The following is a 17466-nucleotide window of genomic DNA, read 5'->3' on the forward strand; positions in this document are numbered from 1 at the left end:
GGTGGGCTGTACCATCTCTCAGGCCTCCTTTGGCCCTTCGTGCCCTCCAGGCACTCCTGCCAGTTGTGTTCATGGATGAAGACAAGCTCTGCGTTCAGGGCTGCAAAGCAGAACAGAGTCTCTGTAATGGTGGTGACAAAGATACGGTCCTCGCTGTGAAGGAGATGGGCATCAGTTGTTTGTGTGTCGTCTCAGTGTGAGACAAAAGACATGGATTACAGTCATTCCTGAAGCGTGGCCACATCAGAAGTAGAATGTAGTCGTGAAATCTGTAGATTAAAAGTAGGTATATGCTGCAACAGCTTGCTGAATTACAGGCGCTGTAATTGCCAGGGGACGTAAAAAGGTTGGTCTGTTAGTTTAAGTACAGCATACAATAGAAGTCAGGCACTCACACTGGAGGAAAGATGCAGTAATATCAATATGAATGCGCTTTATACTGATATTGCTAGGTCACTGCTATCTGCAGCATATAACTATTTTAGTTTTAAAAATCAAAATAAAATCCACACACCTAACTAAATCAAATTCTGGTTGGAGACCAGAGCAAAGAATAAACATGCTATGTATTTTCTATGTCAGATCAACACCTTTTGCAGTCCTCATTAACCAAATTGTAAAAAAAAAAAAAAAAAAAGTTGTTTTGAATCCAAAATGTTTCAGTTAGCCTTACTACTAGACACAGGGAAGGAGTATGTGTGAAACCCAAACATTGATCAAATAGAAAATGTAACGTTCCTGTTTTTAAAAAAAGGCATGTAATGGGAAAATAAAAATTATTTATGAAGTCAAACGACTTTTAAATCTTTAAATTCTCCACATACCTTCTAGGATTATAGTAACCTGTGGAAGGTCATTATAGTTATAAGCGAAAAGATTAAATAAGCACTTAAGCAGACATAAATAAAACAGACAGGTTAAAAGCTATTAAGTTGAACAAGACTAGAGGGAAACTTATCAGTGCTGTAAAGGAATCCAGACTAACACAGAAGGAAACGAACACAATGTTGAGAATGGCTAACGGGAAGTAGCAACTCTGGAAGTACAAAATCTTACAAAGTCCCAAGTCACCTGCGCCACAGAAAGTTCTTGGGTTATAAGGAGCAGCACAAAGAATTTATTACAGGAAAACTTCCGTAGCATGTTCAGAGCTTTCCCCCAAAATAATACAAAGCAGGAGATATAATTTGTGTAGAGATAATAAGATAGCAGGGTTGAAAACTAGTAGCTAGAAGGAGGCCTAAGAGAACAGCCTGCCATGGTGTTTGCTCCAAGAACCGCTCAGCTGGAGGGCCGTACCCCTTCCTCTGGCTCAGCGATCCGTCTGTCAAGGGAGAAACACGGGAGGCTGAAAAAAGGGCTTGAAAATGGAGTCTGATTCAAGAACAAGCATTCTTCCTAGGAAAAAGTCAGGGTGAAGGAAGGCACCACCTTCTGAACTTAGGAAATACTGAAAGACAATCAGCCAGTCATTTGGAGCAGGACGAGTGGGAAGCGATACGCCTGCTGCAGAGGAGTCGGGGGGGCGATGGAGATGCAGTGGCTGCCGTGCCTGCTGGGCCACGGCCAGAAATGTAGCTTGATCTCTAAACGAGTAATTTCATTTCTCCCAGGGAAAAATAAATAGGCAACATGCGAAGGAAAAACATATAATGAAAAATAAACAGGATTTTTTTAGTTACTCTTGTGTTCCAGAGGTGTAGCTCTGCTGAATTCACTGAGGGATGGTTTTGCCTATAAAGCTTTTAAAATGAGGGATGGATTATACTCCAAGTACGGATATTTCTAAATATGTCTGGTTTTATATATTTCTCAACATTTCTATTTTTATTTTTCTGACTTTTGCCTGAACAAAAAAAAAATAAGCAAAAACATTTTTTTAACTAGTTCTTTATGCCCCAAAGAGACAAGTGTGCAGGCTTTCTAGAGAATGAAAAGCAGCATACAGTCTTGTGGGAAAAAAAAAAAATTAAATACAGGTTCAATTAAAAATGTTATGTACACGCTGCTGTCATGCAAAGGTATCTCTGCAGCTCCATTCTCTATTTCAAATGCTACAGTCTGCCAGATTTGGATAAATGTTGACTTTTAACGGCACCTGATGTACCAACGGGCATAGACGCCACTTCATTCGGCAGCATCGGTTAAATGCAGGTCATTGCATTAATTAAGAGTGCATCTGTTATAACTGATCATTTTGTTTTCCCTAATTTTAATAAGCAATTTTGCCAACATGTTTACTGGAAATATTACAACATCTTCCTGTGCTGAGAAAACCCAAAGGGCCTATTTATCTGGTTCAACTGTATTCTTGTTTAAACAGAGGGTCATACTGAAACCAAAGGATTGCCTTCTTGCCCAGAAGACAGGTCTAAGATTTGACTTCAGAATACGGCACGTCCGCCGGAGGGAGAATCCTTTTCCACGGGCCACTTCGGTCATCCCGAGCGAAAAGAATACCGACAGCAAAGATGCCCCAAGGAACGCCAACCAGAGCCGCTGTGACTGAATCACCCTAGACCCAGGAGGAGGAGGCTTAGCATCCCGATTTTATTTTCTGTGCCTGCCATGGTTTGACGGGTAGTTAACCGAGACGGGGCTAGGAACCCGAGCAGTGGAAGAAAAGCAAACTACACTCAGGCACAGAGTGCTTTGTCCCACCTCGGATTCAGCCCTCAGGTGATCAGGCGTTGCATGCTTTTCATTTCACCAGCTAGGGCTATTTTTTAAAACGTCCGGAGAACAAGCGGCTCTGAACACCGAGCGTGGCACAAAACGTCCCGAAGGCTGGAAGCTGCAGGTCCTTCGGCCGCGGGAGGAAGATGCGGAGAGAAGGAGGGTGTGTTGGCAGGTCCGGGGTGAGAGGGTCCCCGCACAAACAAAAGCCTCGGGACTGGGCGCCGTACGAGGGAAAAGGGGGGTGGGGTGGGGTGGGAAGAAGAAGCGAGGGGGTCGATCTGCCCCCCGCCAGGTTGCGCGGCTGGCAGGGAGGAGCGGAGCCGCGGGCGTGCGGGGCGGCGGAGGGGAGGCGGGCGGGGAGGGAGGCGGCGGGCGGGCAGGCTGGGGTGAGCTGTTTGGCCACCGGAGCCAATCGAAAGCTGGGGCTTGATCCTCTCCGCGGGCAGTGCCTGCGCCGAGCCACTGCCGAGCTCCCCTCCGCCGCCGGGACCCGCCGAGCTCCCTCCACGCACCGCGCTACCCCCCCCCTTCCCCACACCCGAGCGCCTATGGGCATCTGCGGCCGGCGAGGGCTTCGCACCACCGCCACCAGCGGCAGCGGCAGCGGGCGACCACCGCCGCCCCGCTTCGTCGCCCCTTGGGATCTATAGCCGGCAGGACGGAGGGCGCTGCGGACCCTTCCCCGCCTCCGTGCAGGTATGGGGCGGCCGGGGAGCCGCCGGCTTCTCTTGCGGCCGGCTGGCTCCCTTCCTCCTCCTCCTCCTCCTCCTCCCCTCCCCTCCCGCACTCATCGCCCCTTCGCGAGGCAGCGGGGCAGCGCGCAAGAGCCCGCGGGCGCGGTGGCAGCGCGGGGCCGCTCCGCCCGCCGCGCCGAACCGCGCCGAACCGCGCCGCACCGCGCCCGCCCTGCCCGGCCCCGCGCCGGGGTCCCCGGCGGCCGCGGCGGCAGCTGGAGGTCTCGGCGGGGAGCAGCGCGTCCCGCGCCCGCGCTTGTCCGCCCGTGGGGCCTTTCCCCGGGGGGGGGGGGACGTAACGAAATTAACGCGGGTGGCGGCAGCGCCTGGGTCTCGGTGCTTTGCTGGGAGCGCCCTCGGAAGTTACCTGAATGGGCAAATCCCTTCGGGTTGGCAGCGCCGTGCATCGCGTCTCCGCGCTCCCTCCCAAGTAGGGAAAAAAAAAACCAACACCAAAAAAAACCCCCCAAACCAGAAAAAAAAAAATCATCCCGTGCGTGAAACCTGTGCCCCTTTGTACTTTTCTTTCTTTGCTTTGGGTTAATGATGGTTTGTGATTATGAAACGCCACGAGGGATCAGCTCCAAGAGCGAATAGCATTACTTTAAGTCATGAGTTGGAAATATATATACGTGTATACATACACTGGGTTGGTTTGTTGGGTTTTTTTTCCCTTGCAAATGAGGATTATAATAATACAAACCTACGGCTGTCTCAGAAGGACCTCCTGCTTGACTTTCTGCTAAAGCCAAGGAAACATTTGGACTTGCACAGGTCTTGCAGAATTGGAGTCACAGGTCTTATAAAAAATTGCAGTGGCATTTGGCTGAACAGCTCTTATTTTTAGCAGGCTATTGTGAAAGGGGTTATATAACTTGCGGTGGATTGTTGAGGACAAAATTAACAGCTCATAACAAGTTAAACCTCTTTTTTCTCCGAAAGAGAAATTGAATGAAAGCCCGATGAGTAGAGTCAGGTGAACTTCAGCCTGGCAAATGACCACGACAGAGATTCCCCAAGGAAAAGCCCCAGGTTAAGAATCCCACAGTCCTCCTCAGAATCACGAAGCAGCAGGTGCAAGACCAAGCAGTGTCTGTGCAGAGCCCCAATTAGCAAGCTGGTTATCAGGCCGCTTCAAGGTTATTTCTTGCTAAACCAGGGAGAAATGAACATCACGTCAGAGTCTTGTCTTCCCACTGGTGCCAATACAACACAGATACTGTGTTCCCTTAGGGGATTAGTTTGTTGCTTGAACTCCAAGTACACACCGCCTGAAATATTTGCTTAGAATGCCCGATGTATTTTAATGCAGATGCTTTGCTTGCGAAACTTGGTGCTTAGTTCTCAGGCTGGCCTTTCCTCATTTCTTTCCAAATGTTAAGAAGAAGAAGAATACCCTAAGATTTTAAAGAAACGCCCCGAGAAAATAATTGAATGGAAGCAAGGAACAGCAATCTGCATACTACTGACAGCCGGGACAGGAGGGTTCTGTCTCAGCATTCAGGCTCCGAGCAAGGGACCTCTCTCTCACTTTTGTTGGATGGTGCTCATGAACTGCCATCATCCAAGGCATGCAGTGACGTCCTAAACTCTGCACATTTGGGCGTGATTACTGTGCAGCTGAAGAGAGCGGACCAGTTTGCTAAATCTCTGTTGTAGGGTGAGAGAGAAACCTAGCAGGTAGAATTTTGCCTTCTCGCCTCGCTTGCAGCCTGCTGTTCGTGCAGAGCTCTTGTGCGCGGGGAGGAGGCGCGTCTGGTAGCGGCAAGGTTTGCTCAGCCTTCCATTGCAGCATGATAAGTAAATGAAAGATGTGTCAGTGAAAAGCATCAGTAAGACCTCTGAAAGGGTGCCACAAAAATAAATGCCATTAACCCTAGATTTTGAGCTGATTGGTTTAGCTGACCTATTTGCTTTTTGTTTATCTTTCAAATGGACTGTGCTGTCATGAAACATGACTTTCAATGTGGAATAGAACAAAGGTAGGAAAGCTGAAGAATTAAACTCTGGAGGTTTTTGTTTCTTTCCATAATATCAGGTGAGGGTAAAAATTAATATCTGAATTCCCAACTAAACTATATCGATAAAGCGGAAAACGCTTGGTTTCAGTCACCATTTGTCAGTGCTTATGAAAGTGTAAATCACACAGATCCAGATCATCCTTTTTCATAATAGTTTACTCCTGCTGTGGTTTTCCTTGATAAATTTGGTAACTGGTAAATTCCAACTGTGCAGTTTCATAGTTCTATACCTTACTACTAAATTCACATTGAAATAATTCTAACAACTCAAGCATCAGAAACTGGTAAATTCCAATCTGGAATTGGTAAATTGGAATTTACCAGTTTCTTATGCTTGAGTTGTTAGAATTATTTCAATGAGCAGTTCAAGTCACTGGGCAAGAATTGAGCAGTTCAATTCACTGTGCAGATTTACTGACATCCAAGGAGTCTCTTCAAGAGCGGCACAAAGAGGTCTTTCCCTTCACTCTCACAGATGCTCGTGGGTGTGGTTGCGCATCTATATTAGTGTTGTGGTTCATGCCAGGAGTCTACTTTTGACGCCAGTCTTCCAGTTGTTCCCACTTACTGTCCATCTCCATATACCTCATGGTGGGCCAGCTGGATTCATTTAGGATGAATCTAAACTAGAAGATGTACTTGAGTCATTGCTGGAAATTCAGTCTGTGGGACCAGACCAGAGCTAGCCTGAAGTAAAACCCTATAAAATGCATATAGTGTCTTCGTGCTTAAAACGTTTCGCGCTGTATGTCTGTTCCTGTTGGGCTCTGCTAGCTGCTAGCATAGACCTGGCCCATTTGCAGCAGACTAGTACCTATGCACGGCGCAGTTTGAAGCCGGTACTGACCGTCTTTCCCAGGGGGGTGGGCTAGTCCCTGCTTCTTGCATCATTGCCTACCCACCCGTCACCGAGATACTCCCAGCTCAGCACGAGAGCGGGCGACCCTGCAACAGACTGTGGCTGCCCGACTTGTATATACATACACTGAGATCTGTTCAGTTCTACGTGAAGATGGCTAATACCTTCTTTTTAATAGTCTGGCATAGGGATAGCGGACTACTTTTTGAGTGGGAACTTTGGATAATGCAGACTTGCGCTTGTCTGGTGAATGTGAACACAGCAGTTGCGTTTAGGAAAGGACAACTGGTGCTTCTTTGGGGTTGTTTGCCTGTGACTGGCTGTAGCCCTTTTGCTTATAGAGGTTCACAAGGCTGTGTTTGTGTTCCTCATTGCATTTGGGAGTGGTGAGAGATGTTGGCTTGAAACTTCAAAACTGTCATTTAGAAACGCTGTGCTGTGTTTCGTGGGTGCAGCACCTCAGTTGACTACATTTCCCATAACGCACCAGAAGTGTTGCTTTGGAGAAAGAAGTATTGCTTTGGTGCCGCCCTTGCTGGCAGTTCTTCTGGGTCCCGGCACACGATGGGAAACATCCTCTGGGCCTGGAGTCCAGTTGCCCCAACAGGTGGGAATGTCTGATGCCCAGGGAGATGTTTAGAAACAGCCACTTAAGACTCAAAGCTTCTGTTTAAAATATGTCAAAACTCCCCTGCCCCCAGTTTCCACTCTAAAGCTGCAAACTTTTCAGTTCTCTGTTGTTTGGTGATTTGGCTTACTTTTTGCACTTTTCTGTTTTTCTTTAGTTTGCTTCTTTTGTGAAAATTACTTTAAATAGAAGGATGATTTTGTTAATCATAAACCATTATCTTTTGTATAAAAGCATTTCTAACTAGCAAATACATTACTGGAGCAGTTAGGAATCAAATCCTTCTTAGTCAGGGACAGAAGATGGTCGTCACTGCTGCAGAAATTGGGCTTCTTACCGACACTTCAGTTTTACGCACGTTTTCACAGGGATCATGGTAGAAATCATAGGGTTGCGTGTGTATAACATGAATGATGCAAAGCTCCTCCTTGTTCAGGGTCACTGTGACTGCTCCAAGACTGCTTTTAGATCGCAGAAAATGTGCTATTTGGAACAATAGGAGTTGAAAAACAGAAGAGCTTTTCCTTCTCAGATGGCTGTATTTCTATTGCTAGAGGTCGTCTACCCCAAACCTTATTCCAATGCATAGCTTCTCTGTGGGATGAGGTGTAGATTTTAACAAGAGTTGTGTAGATTATAGATATGTCACTTGAAACCGTGCTATTTCTTGTTCTCAGTGCATTAATTCTTTTGTTACCAGTTTCTGAAGATTTTTGAAGCCTGTTTCAGAAAGGGAAACAAACCATAAGAATCTGTCTTGCTCCAGGATGTTAAAACAGAGGGCAATCTGTCTTTCAATATCCAGTGTGATACAATCATGGCAACTTCATTTGTAACCTGTCTTTGTCAAAAAGTCATCTTACAGCATCTACTTTTCACATTCTTTTTTTTCTTCTGGGCATAACCATGTTTATCTATGAGATTTTGTGTGATTTTTTTCTGCAGTTGCTGTCTACATAGTATCTATAAGAGTTACAGCTGCATATTTTAGATTAGTCTTAAAACTAAGGGGGATTTACTAAGGTCAGTTTTTCGTAGAGGCTACACTGCCGTATAGAATTAGTTAAACTGTAAATATATGTTGTATATAGAAATGTGCATGCTACTCTCTTTACTACAAGCTTCTTTATAGAAAGAAAAGGTAAATTTGTCTCTCATTCCGGAAAGTTTCAAAGTCATTATTGTTTACGAAGTGAGTATTTTAAGAAATCATAATTTGTGATGAAACTAAGAGGAAATTAAAACTGTGATACATTCAAATACAAAACATCTCATAAAGATTTTATTTTTGCCTATTTTGTGTTAAGGAAGTGGGAGAAGTAAAGTACACTGGGAAAAGAAAATAGATTATTTACCCTCCAAATTTCATTTTGGAACCAGTTTTTATTGAGTGTGATGGGCAATGCACAAATACAACATCAGGCCATGGATTTGACAGCAATAAATCTTAAAAATTTCCTGAATTTTTAACTTCTCTTAAAACTTGGAAACAGCATTTGTACAGCTCATGCAGAATGCGTTGTTGACCTTGTCTTGTACAAACACTTGCTAGAGCTAGAAAACTGTATTGAGCTGATGCTACAAGTGAACTAGCTGCCCTTCTTCGTTTGTGTGCAGTTTTGTTGTGGATTCCAGCCATGTCTAGTTTATCCTATTACTCTGGTTAAGTGCTATTATGATAATGCTCAACAGCCTGATATTCTACAGTAGTGCTAACAAAAAAAAAAAAAAAAAAAAATTTCTGTGTGACCATTTCTGGCATAAAACTGCAGGTTTTTTCCTGGTGCGGATCTCAGACCTAATCTCATTTCCAGTGAGGCCAAAACACTAGTTTGGCTTTGAGTTAAGTGGGATCCTGCCCATAAATCTGGCCAGTCTCCATACAGATAACATCTGGAAAGTTGTCATTTAAAAATATGTGGGAGAGCTTGGGATAGGGGTGTAAATAGTGGGTCAGAGCTTCTATCCAAAATGAAAACATCCCAGCTCTCAGATGTCAGACATCCTTGCTCTAGGCATGTTTTTTGTTATGATCCATCTATCGTTTGTCAGTTCCTGTTCCGTCAAGATAATTTGGAGCTCAGTGTCCTTTGCGAGGAACAAGAGGAGGCTGACAGGCAAAGAAGACGGCGAGTATGTGAACATGTTGCATGACTTAATGCATACATCCAGTGAAGTCTCCTAGTAGAGAGATGGCTATCGCTCCTGTTTCGATTTAATTTGTTCTCTGGCTGACACCTTTCAGATTACTACACACAATGGCTTTACACTAAGCATGTTTGTTGACTTTGGTCTATATTTTTCATTAATGAAGCCTATGGAAACTTTGCCTGATCCGTCAGTGAGAACAGCCTTTGCCGAGATATTCTTAAGAGTGAATGCATACAAGCTGAAACAAATTATGAGCACCTTGGCTTCTGTGTAGGCAGGGAAAGACTGTTGATCTGCCTCTTTAATACTTCCGCTTCTTACTGAAGCTGAGCCTTAAGTAAAGTCATAGCCCAGAACTTGTGACTTCTTAAAGGTATCTGAAGCTGAAGATTCAAACGTCACATAAACTGATTATTAGGAAGATTTTTCATTTTATTCAGAAATCACAGCAGACGTGAAAATAGCACCACTGTGTGCTATTTTTGTTATATGTAATGACCCTTTTTCTATAGGAACCCTGAAGCAAGCAAGACAAATGCACACAGTTGGAAAATGAGCTAGTTTCTGTCATCTGAAACTGTCATGCTTTCAGGTTCCCAAAGTCCCTTCAGTCACTTACACAAAGTTATTCAACAGCTCAATCTAGGTTGGTTTTTTTTTTTTAACTGTAAGACAAATCCCACCTTTGTCTACCATAAATTCCTCCCAAATGAAGAGAAGCTTTAAATACAAATTGTACCATAATAAATCCCATTTGGTTTTCTTTATCCGCCTTTTTTTTTTTAAAGTCGTCTGCACTTGATGTTCTTTCTTCTTGAAGGAGCGCTGAAAAAGCTCCTTCACAAGCTACAGTCTACTGTTTTCTGAATTCTACATCCAAAATGCCAGTTGCTTTATCCTTCAACTCAGGTAGACTGCTTCCAACTAGAAAAATATTTTTATGTCGGTGTTTCAATAGCTGACTTTAAAAGTATGATACATGCAAACAGTACTTTGAGTACCTATCAGAAATTGCAAATCTTCTCTTTATAAAAAGTCTTTGTTTTTTTTCAGTATAAAATCTAATATTTTATAAAACTTAAGTTTCTTTGGAAACAAGTTTATTGTGTCATTCCAAGTTGAGCCTAGTTCTTTTCTGGACATCTCTAAGGTTTCTTTAAAAGAAGGATATGATATTACAGGAAGAATGTTACTCTTATTTGCCAGAGAGCTGTACTATGTTTACTATAATAAGATTAAAGGAAATTTGAAAGTCAGCGCTAGCTCAGTGGGAAACTGATAAACACACGTTGTACTTGCAGGAACACTCTGCCCAGTAGTATTAGGAAATTTATCACTATTTATTTAGCAGTTCAGACTTTATCCGACAAACAGATTTGTTGTCTATTTAAAACCATGCCAGACATTGAAAGACTTAACAATATGGATGTGATCTGAGGAATCTGAACTATTATCCTGGCATAGCCATCTCACGTGGCTTTGGATTGGGACTCTCACAACACAGACTCTCAAAATAAGGAGTCTGTAGCTTATGGATCCCGTTGCTTTCCAAAGTCTGTGGTTTGATTCCTGGCACTTCTGGTTAGGTCAGCTATTATAGCCACAGTCATAAACAGTGATTTTTCAGAATCTGAGCAAGCTAGACGAGGGTGTAGCTCCTTGGAAAAGTTATTCTGGAAGAGGCAAACCCAGCAATGTCTCTGGATCCATATCTGGTATTGGCAGGCTCTACTGTTGAGAAGCAATGGCAGTCCAGTCTCGTATTTACTAATGTTTGTTTATTTGTGCCTTGGCCAAAGTTTCAACTAGAGAGTGAATTCTGGAGAAAGAAAAGGCCACAGGGATGACTTTCCATTCCTAAATACATGTTAAGAGGTCATTTTTACATGGACACAAATGCTGCTTACAAATCAGTAAAGTAGAATGAAGTAATCTTGCTATGAAATGCACACAGGAAATTTTTTTTGAAATATCAAGAGTAGAGGGGAATGCGTAATCACAATGCGATACATAAGCTACTATTGTAAATGTTTTCATCACCTTCAAAATGGCAGGTATCTTGCAGAAATGAGCAGCTACTCACTGTATACTTCTGAGCACCAGAAAAGGCGAGTGAACTATTCCCACCATGTGTTGGTAGTTAGTTGGAACTGCAGGTTGGAGTCACTATTAGTTATGGAAGCTACTGCTGTGAGCTGTTAATGCTGTGCATGGTAATACAATTATTTGATAAATAGGTGGTTAGGGAAATTAGTTAATTTCTAAGCGGCTCTCAGCTTTGAAAATTCTTAGAAAAGAGCCTAAAAAGCAAGGGTCACTCTTTTTATGAAATTTATGGATTTGTATGCTAGCCACGAAGTCACCCCAAAATGCTCATTTCCTCCCCTGTCCATAGAAGATGTGAATGTGAGCTGCTAACCTGCTTTGAGATAATCAAGTCTGAAGAAATCTTTCTCATCCTGTTCAACATGCTTGTGCTGAGGAGGAATAATCTCATTTCTCCTGCATTCCTCTCCCACCCAAAATGATCTTTAAAGGTCTGTGCAGTCACTGGAAATTGCCTTTCCCAGCTAGCTGAGTTACCATTCCATTATGGTCCATGCCTCTCTGTTGTAACCATGGCCATAGCACAATCCAGCGTGTTGTGGAGTCTCTGAGACTGCCAGCAACCGAGGGAATTTTCGCTTTGGATTTGGGTGGTCTGTTCAGACAGTGGAACTGTAAAAGCATGGGTGAGAAGTCCATACCAAGGGTTTCCTGTCTCAAGGGAGACTGTTGTGTATCTAACTCTACTGGCAGTCCAAGCTTCAGGTCACGGGGGCACCGAGTTCTTCTGCAGATCTGTCCTGGGCAACTTCACCTGCAGATTGAAGAAATCTCTATCTTGCTTTATCATTGATTAAAACAGAATATTGCCTGTCTGAACTCTTCTGCTTAGCTTCATCCACATAGATAGGCTACAACCAGAGTGCTTGCAGTCTGCACCATTATATACAAATTGTAACTCAAGGCTGCGGCAAGTTGCCAGTTCAACTCCCCGCTTGGACGCCAGCTTCATTTACTCATATAAATAACTGGATAGCAGACAAATGTGATTGACTTAAGCTGTTACTTTTTCTGAATGTCTAAAATATAGGGAACTTGGGATGCTAATGCCATGCTTGTTGGGCTTTCCCCCCCCCTGAAATTTAGGTGTATTTGTTGAGAATATTGAAATGTATTTGTCATTGTGTTTATCATGGGTTTAGATTTATCTTTACTGTTTACAGGACAACGCAGAATTAATTGGTTTTTATTGTCATATTAGAATATGCATGGTTAGGTTTATATTAATTAAAGGGAGGCTTAGTTTCTTTATAGAAGTGAACTGTAATTTAAGATACTTTGGTTATGAAGTGCTCCAAATTAGATTTTTTTCCCCAAAGTTATTTATTTTTCCTTTAAAAACATTTGAAAACTGGCTTATTTTACCATGAATAAGGCTGATGCTTTAACTTGGGCATCAAATACACTATAACTGTTGAACTTCTAGATGCATGATATGAACTGCTAAGGTATATAGCAGTTAGTCAGATAGAAATGCTGGTGGAATTTTTTGAGGACAGTCATGCTTCAGTTTTGGTTTTAAACAAGTACGGTCTGCTTGCTAATTGTAAACCTTTCCTCAAGCTTCTGTGATGACTTTTTGCTTTCATCGCATGACCAAGGCAGAGGTGGCAGAATCTAATAGTCTCTTGAAAGTGTTAATGGTTCTGTGAGTATTCCTGCTTTGTTATGCTGCCTATGACTATGCCTATGGTGTCACTTTAGCTAGGCATAGGTCTAAACTTGTGCTGAAGAGGTCATCCTGCCCTTGGCTCTGCTCCTGGCTGCTGTTGGTTGTGTCTTAATACTGTTACAGACTTTCGTTGTGCCATCTGGCTTGTCTAAAGTGGTACGCTCACCATCTATGGGAAACTGGCTCAGAAATTGTGCTGTAAATGTTGATGTAAGTGTCCAAAACACTGTATGTCCTCCAGCTGACAAAGTTCATAGGTGCAGACTCCTTGCATGGCGTCTTGAAAACCCTGTTAGTACTGGGTGGCCTTACTAGTCTAGATAGACAGGCTCAGCTGCTAAGTGTGGAAGATCTTTGGTTGCTATTTAAGAGACAGCCCGAAGACCAGCATTCCCAAATTTTCTGAACAATGACATGGGCTACTAAGGTTGGTGAGACATTGGAACAGATTGCCCAGAGAAGCTGTGCATGTTCCATCACTGAAAGTGTTCAAGGTGAGGTGGGACAGGGCTTTGAGCAACCTGATCTATTGAAAGATGTCTCTGCCCGTGGCAGGGGGGTTGGACTAGATGACCTCTAAAGGTCCCTTCCAACCCAAACCATTGTGATTCTGTGATTGTATAATGCTGTCATTGAACAGAACCTTATAGGTCGTTTAACAGGGTGTAAGAACTGTAACTGCCATTGAACACTTTCTTAAAAAAAATGTATTAAAGGCTAAAATGCTTCTATTATAAACTACTTATTACGGTGGGATATATGTGTATGTAAGCAAATATGAATAGTGTGTAAAAGAGATAGCCATGGCCTTATGTGTAGATGCAAAAAAAAAATCTGATGTTTTGCTTTGCTGCAAAGCCTATAAGGATGTGAATTCTAATGCAGATTTGCACACTCTGGATTAAATTAATTCTTGCACAGAGGAGTAGAACAGTGTATTACTTCAAGACAATGCAAAAATACTTTTATACTTTAAAAAATGGCACCGTTAACCATGCCTTCGATATAGTGGGAATTTCTGCCCATAGTGTATTGCTCTGTCTTCATTATTTAACATTTCTAGCCTGGGACATCCAAAGCTTTTTGTTTATGGTTTATACAAGGTCATCCGTTGCTGTAAAATACATTTTTACTGCAGTAAAAGAGACAACAACAGCTAGTTGCCCTTGCACTTTCCTTTTTTGAAGCAGCATACCTAAACCCAAGTACTGTAAAGTAGGGGAGAGGGGATTTGCTTCTGATGAACTGAATTATTCCATACACAGATTGTTCTGGAACATTTCAGTTATATTTTTTTACTGTATATGATTTTGGGGGTAGTTCTGAGTTAACATCATATTTAAATGGTAACTTTCAAAACAGCCATGTAAATACTTAGGTTTTATGAGAAGACACATATAATTTAATTCTGGAATTATTCCATCAGGTTTTCTGACTTGCATATATTATAAAGGTCAGAATTAATTTCATATTTGAGTTAAACTCACCTACGTACTTTGAGATATGGAGTTACCCTATCAAAGATATGTCCACTAAAGGGTTGACATTAACACTTCTGAACTTCATTCTTTAAGAGTCACCTTATTTATAGCAAGATAAATGCACTTTCAGCTCTAATTGCACAGAGAGGCAAAAACCAGTCTTTGGACAGACTAAGTAATCTAAAATACATCTTATCTGGGAAACCTCAGAAGATCTATTTATTCAAGAAGTTAGGAAAATTTAAGGGATGTATACTTACAGCCTGGATTTCAGAATATACAACTGCTGCACATTTTAGGAGGCCTCTTAATTTCTTTTAATTAAATAGAACGTTTTAAACATCATAAGCTATGTTTTCACAGAGTTTACAGGACAGATATCATGCCAAGCTAGAAATACATATGAGACCTTGAAAAGTATATTCAAGAAGAAAATCCAAACAGATTAACACTTTTATGTAACTGAAAAAATGAAAAATGCAAATAGTGACAGAAGTGAAAAGCGAGTTACGCTTTTCAGTGGTCTGCCAGCTTTAACTACAAGTTAAATTCCAAACTGTTTATGGCTTCAGAGTGTGTGTGGGGGGTTCAACAAGTGTTTTGGTTTTTTTAACCACCTTCAGGATTTTTTTTATCCATTATAAACTATACCCCTCACTCACCCACTGTTTTTTTTTAAATATTTTTAAATGGAAATTTAACACATGTCCTAAGAAATACTTTCAAAGTGCATCTTTACTGTAAGATATCTGGCTGTAAGCTAACAATCTCTTAGGATATCATCCATTTCTAGGAGTTTATACATACAACTTGCTGTTGTTAAGGCTTTTCATCAAGAAGTCAAATCATCTATTCCTCCGTAGGCTTCCTTGGTTAGCACATGTCAGGGAACTCACATCTAAGTGCTGGTAGATTTTATGTTGTGTAACCTCTGCAAGTATTCATTGCATGTTAACTCTTGACAGATAAAATTACTTATTCACTATTGACTTATCTTTGAGGGATGATTTACTTTGTCACTATTTAGTCATCTTTATGCTATGTTGAGACAGCAGTCTCTCTCCAAATCATCTTGTGGCATGCAACTATTTCCCTGATACAGAGTTGTACTTAGAGGTCTGCAGAAGGAATGTGCAGGGGAAAGGGAAGACAAACGCTGGCATGTTTTTGAATCTGTGCTTAAGACAGCAATCATTGGTGTCTGCGAGGAGAAGAGTTGTACATTTGTAGCTGTTGCTTGCTCCTGTTTATTGGGCTGCTCTCCAGGACATACTAGGGGTGTGGGGAGAGAAAGGCTAAGTATTTAGCCATTTTTTCTTTCACTGTTTGTGCTCACAGGATTGTGTTCTTTTGCCCCGCTAAAAAAAATCATGAATCAAGAACCACTGTGACATTGCCACTCTGTCTGGGACACCCCGTATCAGCTTACCCTTTACTTAAAATATGCCTGTTAGCCCAACCTTGCATATATATATGACTTGCAATAAAACCTTGGCATATGCATAAGTTAATGAAAGGAGCATTTTGCTTTTATTCTAGGTATTTCAGCACAGTCTTTGAGTAACTTAAGAAGAATCTAAATGTATCTGGCCCCTCTGGCACTGCTTAGATATGCAGAGGGTAAAAGTAGCCTTTGCCTTCTTTCCTTCCACCTATTTTCACTATGCAGAAGACTGGGCTATTATGAAGGTCAAATGAATTCTACAAATAACAATGTCTAGAGTGCTGGTTTGGGAACATGAAGCTGCAAACTTTTTGTTTCAGGTTGGGCAACTCACCTTAAACCTTAGAGTGCTTAGACTTTCCTCTGCTTAGCGTTACAAAGACTAAGAATTTTGCAGGGTCCTTGCTCAGTATGTGAAGCTGTGAAGATAGATTAAGCTGACAGACTCCGGACTTGATAAGCCTTGCAGAGAAGCAGGAGAGTAATTGCTGAGGTAAACTGGTTTGTGGTAACCTGCCTAGGTGGGTTCCAAACAGACTGAAGTGCTCTGTCAACTGAGCTGCAAAGTATGGGAGTGCAAGTCCTGATTTTCCAAAGCAGCTGCTTTTGAATGTGGAACTGAGCAACCTAAATAATTCAGCAGAGGCATCACCATAAGGACAACATAAAAATTAGATGACTGCCATCAGGAATTCCCAGAGGTGAGGCAGACACCTGCATTCTTTGTGCTGTCAATAGGGAGAGTTTGGGGATTAGGCTTACGGTGTACATAAATCAGTGTGCTGAGGTGGGGAACTATTAAACTTCAGACAATACTGAAGAAATGAGTGTTTCCAAAACCCTGCCTCTCGTGAGTGGAGGCTCCCACAGAAGTGCTGGGGAAAAAGGTGGAAGAAAGATTAAGAAACGCTGCAAAATGCTTCTTAATGCTCCCATCTTTGGATGCATCTGCTGAGGTTTTCCCTCCGTAAGGAAAAAGGTGCAGCTGAAGGCTGGGGAGGATCACTATGAGGGTTGAATGCATAGGTTAAATTACACTCTGGAACTAAAGGTGATAAAATCCTCGGAGCTATAAGAAGATGTAATTAGATCCAAAGTACAGCTAGACACATTTTACCACCTCCCCTCCACTGTCAAACCCTTACATAGGGAATGGCCCCTGGTGCCAGTAGCCAGAATGTCACAGTTCAGAGCCGGTGAGCCTTTCAGAGGCCGTTGGGATTTCCCAGATGCTTTTGAGGATCACTGAACGTGATTTTACTTCAGGATGAGAAAGTCCTGTGTAACAACCAATTTTACAAGTCCAAAGTTCAGTCGGGAGCTGTGCACCCAAAGCAACACAGATACTGAATTCTTCATTGATAGTGTATTAGCATTGCATGAGGAGAGATTAGGATCAGCCCTTCTTTGCTTAAATGATTTGCCTGGTATGGCCAACTGGCAGTAACTAGGTCCTTCCAGCCAGGAAACTGTACCAAACAAGACACTTGTGTTGTGAAGCCTACAATTAAAGCACACATTGTGGGAAAGTTACCATTAGCTTCAGAAAAACAGTTACTTGTCACCACTGCTGAAACCGAACCTAATGACTTCAGATGGTCTGGTATCTCTGAAGTGAACCTTAATCAGATTTTAATTTGGTTCAAGCCAGGAGTGTAAATCAATGGGGTACAGGGTGATTCCAACTACAC

At 42.4% G+C, this 17466-nt stretch overlaps 1 protein-coding gene across 4 annotated transcripts in view; it reads left to right on the top strand.

The window, feature by feature from the left end:
- The first annotated feature begins 2461 nt into the window (after window positions 1–2461).
- Window positions 2462–17466, top strand: part of GREM2 (gremlin 2, DAN family BMP antagonist) — a 40201-nt gene continuing 25196 nt past the window's right edge. For 2 of the 4 annotated variants that reach the window (XM_069800655.1, XM_069800656.1), the window contains exon 1: window positions 3095–3375. The gene's annotated coding sequence lies outside the window, so the exon portion shown is untranslated. Of the gene's footprint in view, window positions 2680–3094; window positions 3376–17466 lie in introns of those variants that run through there. The other 2 variants (XM_069800657.1, XM_069800659.1) reach the window with 2 other exon arrangements.

Source organism: Haliaeetus albicilla, chromosome 13, assembly GCF_947461875.1.
Source record: "Haliaeetus albicilla chromosome 13, bHalAlb1.1, whole genome shotgun sequence".
Classification (NCBI taxonomy): Eukaryota; Metazoa; Chordata; class Aves; order Accipitriformes; family Accipitridae; genus Haliaeetus; species Haliaeetus albicilla.